Source organism: Limanda limanda, chromosome 8, assembly GCF_963576545.1.
Source record: "Limanda limanda chromosome 8, fLimLim1.1, whole genome shotgun sequence".
NCBI classification, from domain to species: Eukaryota; Metazoa; Chordata; class Actinopteri; order Pleuronectiformes; family Pleuronectidae; genus Limanda; species Limanda limanda.
In genome coordinates, this window is record NC_083643.1 from 20,618,518 (window position 1) to 20,625,138 (window position 6,621).

Genomic DNA, 6,621 nt, shown 5'->3' on the forward strand with positions numbered 1-6,621 from the left:
AAATTGACCAGACTATTAATGAGCAAACACGACGAGGAACAACAGTATAACCAACATAACATAACTGGTTTCACTTACTTTGGGTTCCCAAAATGCACTGACAAACCGTAGCACAGGGTTGTGCAGATGTTTTAGACCACCCCTCTGCAAATCATCCTCTTCATCCCTTCGCAGTGGCAGTATCGTAGCCTATGAGATCAAACCGAGGCGTGATTATTGCTAGTTGAAAACTTTAACCAATTCCTGCCTTGACGACCTGAAATATAGTCGGCAATGGCAATTTTTGATGGTCTCTATAGAGGCTGAAAATATTGTGAAAAGTACAATTGATTAACCAACTTGATGAGTTGTGCAGAATGTGACACGTGAATCTCTTTACAATACAATCCTAAAGTACATGAGTTAAATTACTTTCCAGTGTTGCCCAAGGTCACTGGGACGACATTGAAATAATTAGCCCCACCTACCAAACTAAGTACAATCACTTAAAATAATAAACCACATCAGTTTATCCCGCTTAAACAGCCATTTATCTCTATCTCAGTTAAATTGACCAGACTATTAATGAGCAAACACGACGAGGAGCACCAGTATAACCAACATAACATAACTGGTTTCACTTACTTTGGGTTCCCAATATGCACTGACAAACCGTAGCACAGGGTTGTGCAGATGTTTTAGACCACCCCTCTGCAAATCATCCTCTTCATCCCTTCGCAGTGGCAGTATCGTAGCCTATGAGGTCAAACCGAGGCGTGATTATTGCTAGTTGAAAACTTTAACCAATTCCCGCCTTGACGACCTGAAATATAGTCGACAATGGCAATTTTTGATGGTCTATATAGAGGCTGAAAATATTGTGAAAAATACAATTGATTAACCAACTTGATGAGTTGTGCAGAATGTGACACGTGAATCTCTTTACAACACAATCCTAAAGTACATGAGTTAAATTACTTTCCAGTGTTGCCCAAGGTCACTGGGACGACATTGAAATAATTAGCCCCACCTACCAAACTAAGTACAATCACTTAAAATAATAAACCACATCAGTTTATCCCACTTAAACAGCCATTTATCTCTATCTCAGTTAAATTGACCAGACTATTAATGAGCAAACACGACGAGGAGCAACAGTATAACCAACATAACATAACTGGTTTCACTTACTTTGGGTTCCCAATATGCACTGACAAACCGTAGCACAGGGTTGTGCAGATGTTTTAGACCACCCCTCTGCAAATCATCCTCTTCATCCCTTCGCAGTGACAGTATCGTAGCCTGTGAGGTCAAACCGAGGCGTGATTATTGCTAGTTGAAAACTTTAACCAATTCCCGCCTTGACGACCTGTAATATAGTCGGCAATGGCAATTTTTGATGGTCTCTATAGAGGCTGAAAATTTTGTGAAAAATACAATTGATTTACCAACTTGATGAGTTGTGCAGAATGTGACACGTGAATCTCTTTACAATACAATCCTAAAGTACATGAGTTAAATTACTTTCCAGTGTTGCCCAAGGTCACTGGGACGACATTGAAATAATTAGCCCCACCTACCAAACTAAGTACAATCACTTAAAATAATAAACCACATCAGTTTATCCCACTTAAACAGCCATTTATCTCTATCTCAGTTAAATTGACCAGACTATTAATGAGCAAACACGACGAGGAACAACAGTATAACCAACATAACATAACTGGTTTCACTTACTTTGGGTTCCCAATATGCACTGACAAACCGTAGCACAGGGTTGTGCAGATGTTTTAGACCACCCCTCTGCAAATCATCCTCTTCATCCCTTCGCAGTGGCAGTATCGTAGCCTATGAGGTCAAACCGAGGCGTGATTATTGCTAGTTGAAAACTTTAACCAATTCCCGCCTTGACGACCTGAAATACAGTCGGCAATGGCAATTTTTGATGGTCTCTATAGAGGCTGAAAATATTGTGAAAAATACAATTGATTAACCAACTTGATGAGTTGTGCAGAATGTGACACATGAATCTCTTTACAATACAATCCTAAAGTACATGAGTTAAATTACTTTCCAGTGTTGCCCAAGGTCACTGGGACGACATTGAAATAATTAGCCCCACCTACCAAACTAAGTACAATCACTTAAAATAATAAACCACATCAGTTTATCCCGCTTAAACAGCCATTTATCTCTATCTCAGTTAAATTGACCAGACTATTAATGAGCAAACACGACGAGGAACAACAGTATAACCAACATAACATAACTGGTTTCACTTACTTTGGGTTCCCAATATGCACTGACAAACCGTAGCACAGGGTTGTGCAGATGTTTTAGACCACCCCTCTGCAAATCATCCTCTTCATCCTTTCGCAGTGGCAGTGTCGTACCTTATGAGGTCAAACCGAGGCGTGATTATTGCTAGTTGAAAACTTTAACCAATTCCCGCCTTGACGACCTGAAATATAGTCGGCAATGGCAATTTTTGATGGTCTCTATAGAGGCTGAAAATATTGTGAAATATACAATTGATTAACCAACTTGATGAGTTGTGCAGAATGTGACACGTGAATCTCTTTACAATACAATCCTAAAGTACATGAGTTAAATTACTTTCCAGTGTTGCCCAAGGTCACTGGGACGACATTGAAATAATTAGCCCCACCTACCAAACTAAGTACAATCACTTAAAATAATAAACCACATTAGTTTATCCCACTTAAACAGCCATTTATCTCTATCTCAGTTAAATTGACCAGACTATTAATGAGCAAACACGACGAGGAGCAACAGTATAACCAACATAACATAACTGGTTTCACTTACTTTGGGTTCCCAATATGCACTGACAAACTGTAGCACAGGGTTGTGCAGATGTTTTAGACCACCCCTCTGCAAATCATCCTCTTCATCCCTTCGCAGTGACAGTATCGTAGCCTATGAGGTCAAACCGAGGCGTGATTATTGCTAGTTGAAAACTTTAACCAATTCCCGCCTTGACGACCTGAAATATAGTCGGCAATGGCAATTTTTGATGGTCTCTATAGAGGCTGAAAATTTTGTGAAAAATACAATTGATTTACCAACTTGATGAGTTGTGCAGAATGTGACACGTGAATCTCTTTACAATACAATCCTAAAGTACATGAGTTAAATTACTTTCCAGTGTTGCCCAAGGTCACTGGGACGACATTGAAATAATTAGCCCCACCTACCAAACTAAGAACAATCACTTAAAATAATAAACCACATCAGTTTATATCACTTAAACAGCCATTTATTTCTATCTCAGTTAAATTGACCAGACTATTAATGAGCAAACACGACGAGGAGCAACAGTATAACCAACATAACATAACTGGTTTCACTTACTTTGGGTTCCCAAAATGCACTGACAAACCGTAGCACAGGGTTGTGCAGATGTTTTAGACCACCCCTCTGCAAATCATCCTCTTCATCCTCTTCATCACTTCGCAGTGGCAGTATCGTAGCCTATGAGGTCAAAACTGAGGCGTGATTATTGCTAGTTGAAAACTTTAACCAATTCCCGCCTTGACGACCTGAAATATAGTCGCCAATGGCAATTTTTGATGGTCTCTATAGAGGCTGAAAATATTGTGAAAAATACAATTGATTAACCAACTTGATGAGTTGTGCAGAATGTGACACGTGAATCTCTTTACAATACAATCCTAAAGTACATGAGTTAAATTACTTTCCAGTGTTGCCCAAGGTCACTGGGACGACATTGAAATAATTAGCCCCACCTACCAAACTAAGTACAATCACTTAAAATAATAAACCACATCAGTTTATCCCGCTTAAACAGCCATTTATCTCTATCTCAGTTAAATTGACCAGACTATTAATGAGCAAACACGACGAGGAGCAACAGTATAACCAACATAACATAACTGGTTTCACTTACTTTGGGTTCCCAATATGCACTGACAAACCGTAGCACAGGGTTGTGCAGATGTTTTAGACCACCCCTCTGCAAATCATCCTCTTCATCCCTTCGCAGTGGCAGTATCGTAGCCTATGAGGTCAAAACTGAGGCGTGATTATTGCTAGTTGAAAACTTCAACCAATTCCCGCCTTGACGACCTGAAATATAGTCGCCAAAGGCAATTTTTGATGGTCTCTATAGAGGCTGAAAATATTGTGAAAAATACAATTGATTAACCAACTTGATGAGTTGTGCAGAATGTGACACGTGAATCTCTTTACAATACAATCCTAAAGTACATGAGTTAAATTACTTTCCAGTGTTGCCCAAGGTCACTGGGACGACATTGAAATAATTAGCCCCACCTACCAAACTAAGTACAATCACTTAAAATAATAAACCACATCAGTTTATCCCGCTTAAACAGCCATTTATCTCTATCTCAGTTAAATTGACCAGACTATTAATGAGCAAACACGACGAGGAACAACAGCATAACCAACATAACATAACTGGTTTCACTTACTTTGGGTTCCCAATATGCACTGACAAACCGTAGCACAGGGTTGTGCAGATGTTTTAGACCAAACCTCTGCAAATCATCCTCTTCATCCCTTCGCAGTGGCAGTATCGTAGCTTATGAGGTCAAACCGAGGCGTGATTATTGCTAGTTGAAAACTTTAACCAATTCCCGCCTTGACGACCTGAAATATAGTCGGCAATGGCAATTTTTGATGGTCTCTATAGAGGCTGAAAATATTGTGAAAAATACAATTGATTAACCAACTTGATGAGTTGTGCAGAATGTGACACGTGAATCTCTTTACAATACAATCCTAAAGTACATGAGTTAAATTACTTTCCAGTGTTGCCCAAGGTCACTGGGACGACATTGAAATAATTAGCCCCACCTACCAAACTAAGTACAATCACTTAAAATAATAAACCACATCAGTTTATCCCACTTACGCCGGGTTTACACCGGGCGCTGAAGCGACGCGTAAGCGTCGTGTAAGCGCAGCGCCATGCCTTAAATAACAGCTGACTCCCATCCACTCTCATGTTAATCCCTTGTGCCGGTCGCACAGGACGCTGAAGTGCAGCGCTGCGCCAAGGCTGCCTCGCGCAGTGCAGCGATCGTTTCGGCGTCGAGTCTATTTTTTGCGCTTGACGCGAGCGTATCGCTGCAGGAAACACACTGAAAAATGATTTTAAACGATATTGATGACATATTTTATATGATATAAATGATCAAATATGCATCACATAGTTTGTATTCCCCTTCTGTTGTCCTGGAGTTTTAATTTTACCAATTTTACAAATCACATTATTAAATGTCCCCCTCTGCCCCCCCACTACAGCCACACAAGCAGTCATAAAGATAAAAAGAGAGAGGGGGGGGGGGCGGGAGTGTTTGTGTGTCTACGTACTCTCCCCATAGGCTTGAGTGGAGAATACGTAATTTACCCTCGACACCCGACATTGAACGGAGCAAACAGCGGAGAAGTTCTTGAAGAAGGATGACATTAAATTAATAATTGATATGGAGAAGTACAGTGAGGTGTGTGATCCTCGGCACATGTTATATAAAGACAACATTAAAAAGGACAAATGCTGGGACGCCGTTGCAGTTAATGACAAATATCAGCTGCATCTGTGATAACGCAGAGGAATCGCAGGATGACCGCCGCGGAGAAAAGCGTGTTTGTTGTGACCAGCCTGGCGCCTGCGCACTAGGGATCTACGCGGCGCTTACGCATCGCTTCAGCGCCTGGTGTAAACCCGGCGTTAAACAGCCATTTATCTCTATCTCAGTTAAATTGACCAGACTATTAATGAGCAAACACGACGAGGAACAACAGTATAACCAACATAACATAACTGGTTTCACTTACTTTGGGTTCCCAATATGCACTGACAAACCGTAGCACAGGGTTGTGCAGATGTTTTAGACTACCCCTCTGCAAATCATCCTCTTCATCCCTTCGCAGCGGCAGTATCGTAGCAGTTTTTATTGGTCCTTATTGATGCATAAAGTATTGTGAATAATACAACTGGTGAACCAACTTGTTGGGTTATGCAGTATGGAGTTTGGATAGGAAATAAAAGTACCTTGGTCTTGGAGGGCCTACACCTTTTAGATAGAAGATCTGATCAATGTATTTTTGGCGTACAGGATGTCAAGGATCTCTGCCATCATATGTATTGGCGGTTTCTGAGTACAGAAGTTGTTGTGAGGTTATGTAATAGCTTCTATCCTGTCGTTGGCGTAGGGCTTCGTGAATATATTTGGTTCTATCCATAATGTCTGTGGCACTGCCTTTATCCGCCGGTGTAATTACGATGCTTATGTTCATCGCAGCACAGGGTTGTGCAGATGTTTTAGACCATCCCTCTGCAAATCATCCTCTTCATCCCTTCGCAGTGGCAGTATCGTAGCCTATGAGGTCAAACCGAGGCGTGATTATTGCTAGTTGAAAACTTTAACCAATTCCCGCCTTGACGACCTGAAATATAGTCGGCAATGGCAATTTTTGATGGTCTCTATAGAGGCTGAAAATATTGTGAAAAATACAATTGATTAACCAACTTGATGAGTTGTGCAGAATGTGACACGTGAATCTCTTTACAATACAATCCTAAAGTACATGAGTTAAATTACTTTCCAGTGTTGCCCAAGGTCACTCTTT

General features: G+C 40.7%; 10 non-coding genes across 10 annotated transcripts; all 10 read left to right on the forward strand.

Moving 5' to 3' along the window:
• The first annotated feature begins 162 nt into the window (after positions 1-162).
• LOC133009911 (U4 spliceosomal RNA) lies at positions 163-302 on the forward strand. Its single transcript, XR_009680611.1, has one exon. It is a non-coding gene; the product is annotated as a U4 spliceosomal RNA (small nuclear RNA).
• A 406-nt stretch (positions 303-708) lies between these two features.
• Positions 709-846, forward strand: LOC133009895 (U4 spliceosomal RNA). Its single transcript, XR_009680596.1, has one exon. It is a non-coding gene; the product is annotated as a U4 spliceosomal RNA (small nuclear RNA).
• Positions 847-1,254: 408 nt separating this feature from the next.
• Positions 1,255-1,394, forward strand: LOC133009879 (U4 spliceosomal RNA). The gene has a single exon (XR_009680582.1). It is a non-coding gene; the product is annotated as a U4 spliceosomal RNA (small nuclear RNA).
• A 406-nt stretch (positions 1,395-1,800) lies between these two features.
• LOC133009863 (U4 spliceosomal RNA) lies at positions 1,801-1,940 on the forward strand. Its single transcript, XR_009680567.1, has one exon. It is a non-coding gene; the product is annotated as a U4 spliceosomal RNA (small nuclear RNA).
• A 406-nt stretch (positions 1,941-2,346) lies between these two features.
• LOC133009912 (U4 spliceosomal RNA) lies at positions 2,347-2,486 on the forward strand. The gene has a single exon (XR_009680612.1). It is a non-coding gene; the product is annotated as a U4 spliceosomal RNA (small nuclear RNA).
• A 406-nt stretch (positions 2,487-2,892) lies between these two features.
• On the forward strand, positions 2,893-3,032 carry LOC133009891 (U4 spliceosomal RNA). The gene has a single exon (XR_009680593.1). It is a non-coding gene; the product is annotated as a U4 spliceosomal RNA (small nuclear RNA).
• A 415-nt stretch (positions 3,033-3,447) lies between these two features.
• LOC133009898 (U4 spliceosomal RNA) lies at positions 3,448-3,588 on the forward strand. The gene has a single exon (XR_009680599.1). It is a non-coding gene; the product is annotated as a U4 spliceosomal RNA (small nuclear RNA).
• Positions 3,589-3,994: 406 nt separating this feature from the next.
• On the forward strand, positions 3,995-4,135 carry LOC133009888 (U4 spliceosomal RNA). The gene has a single exon (XR_009680590.1). It is a non-coding gene; the product is annotated as a U4 spliceosomal RNA (small nuclear RNA).
• Positions 4,136-4,541: 406 nt separating this feature from the next.
• Positions 4,542-4,681, forward strand: LOC133009882 (U4 spliceosomal RNA). The gene has a single exon (XR_009680585.1). It is a non-coding gene; the product is annotated as a U4 spliceosomal RNA (small nuclear RNA).
• A 1,663-nt stretch (positions 4,682-6,344) lies between these two features.
• Positions 6,345-6,484, forward strand: LOC133009976 (U4 spliceosomal RNA). The gene has a single exon (XR_009680671.1). It is a non-coding gene; the product is annotated as a U4 spliceosomal RNA (small nuclear RNA).
• The last annotated feature ends 137 nt before the right edge of the window (positions 6,485-6,621 follow it).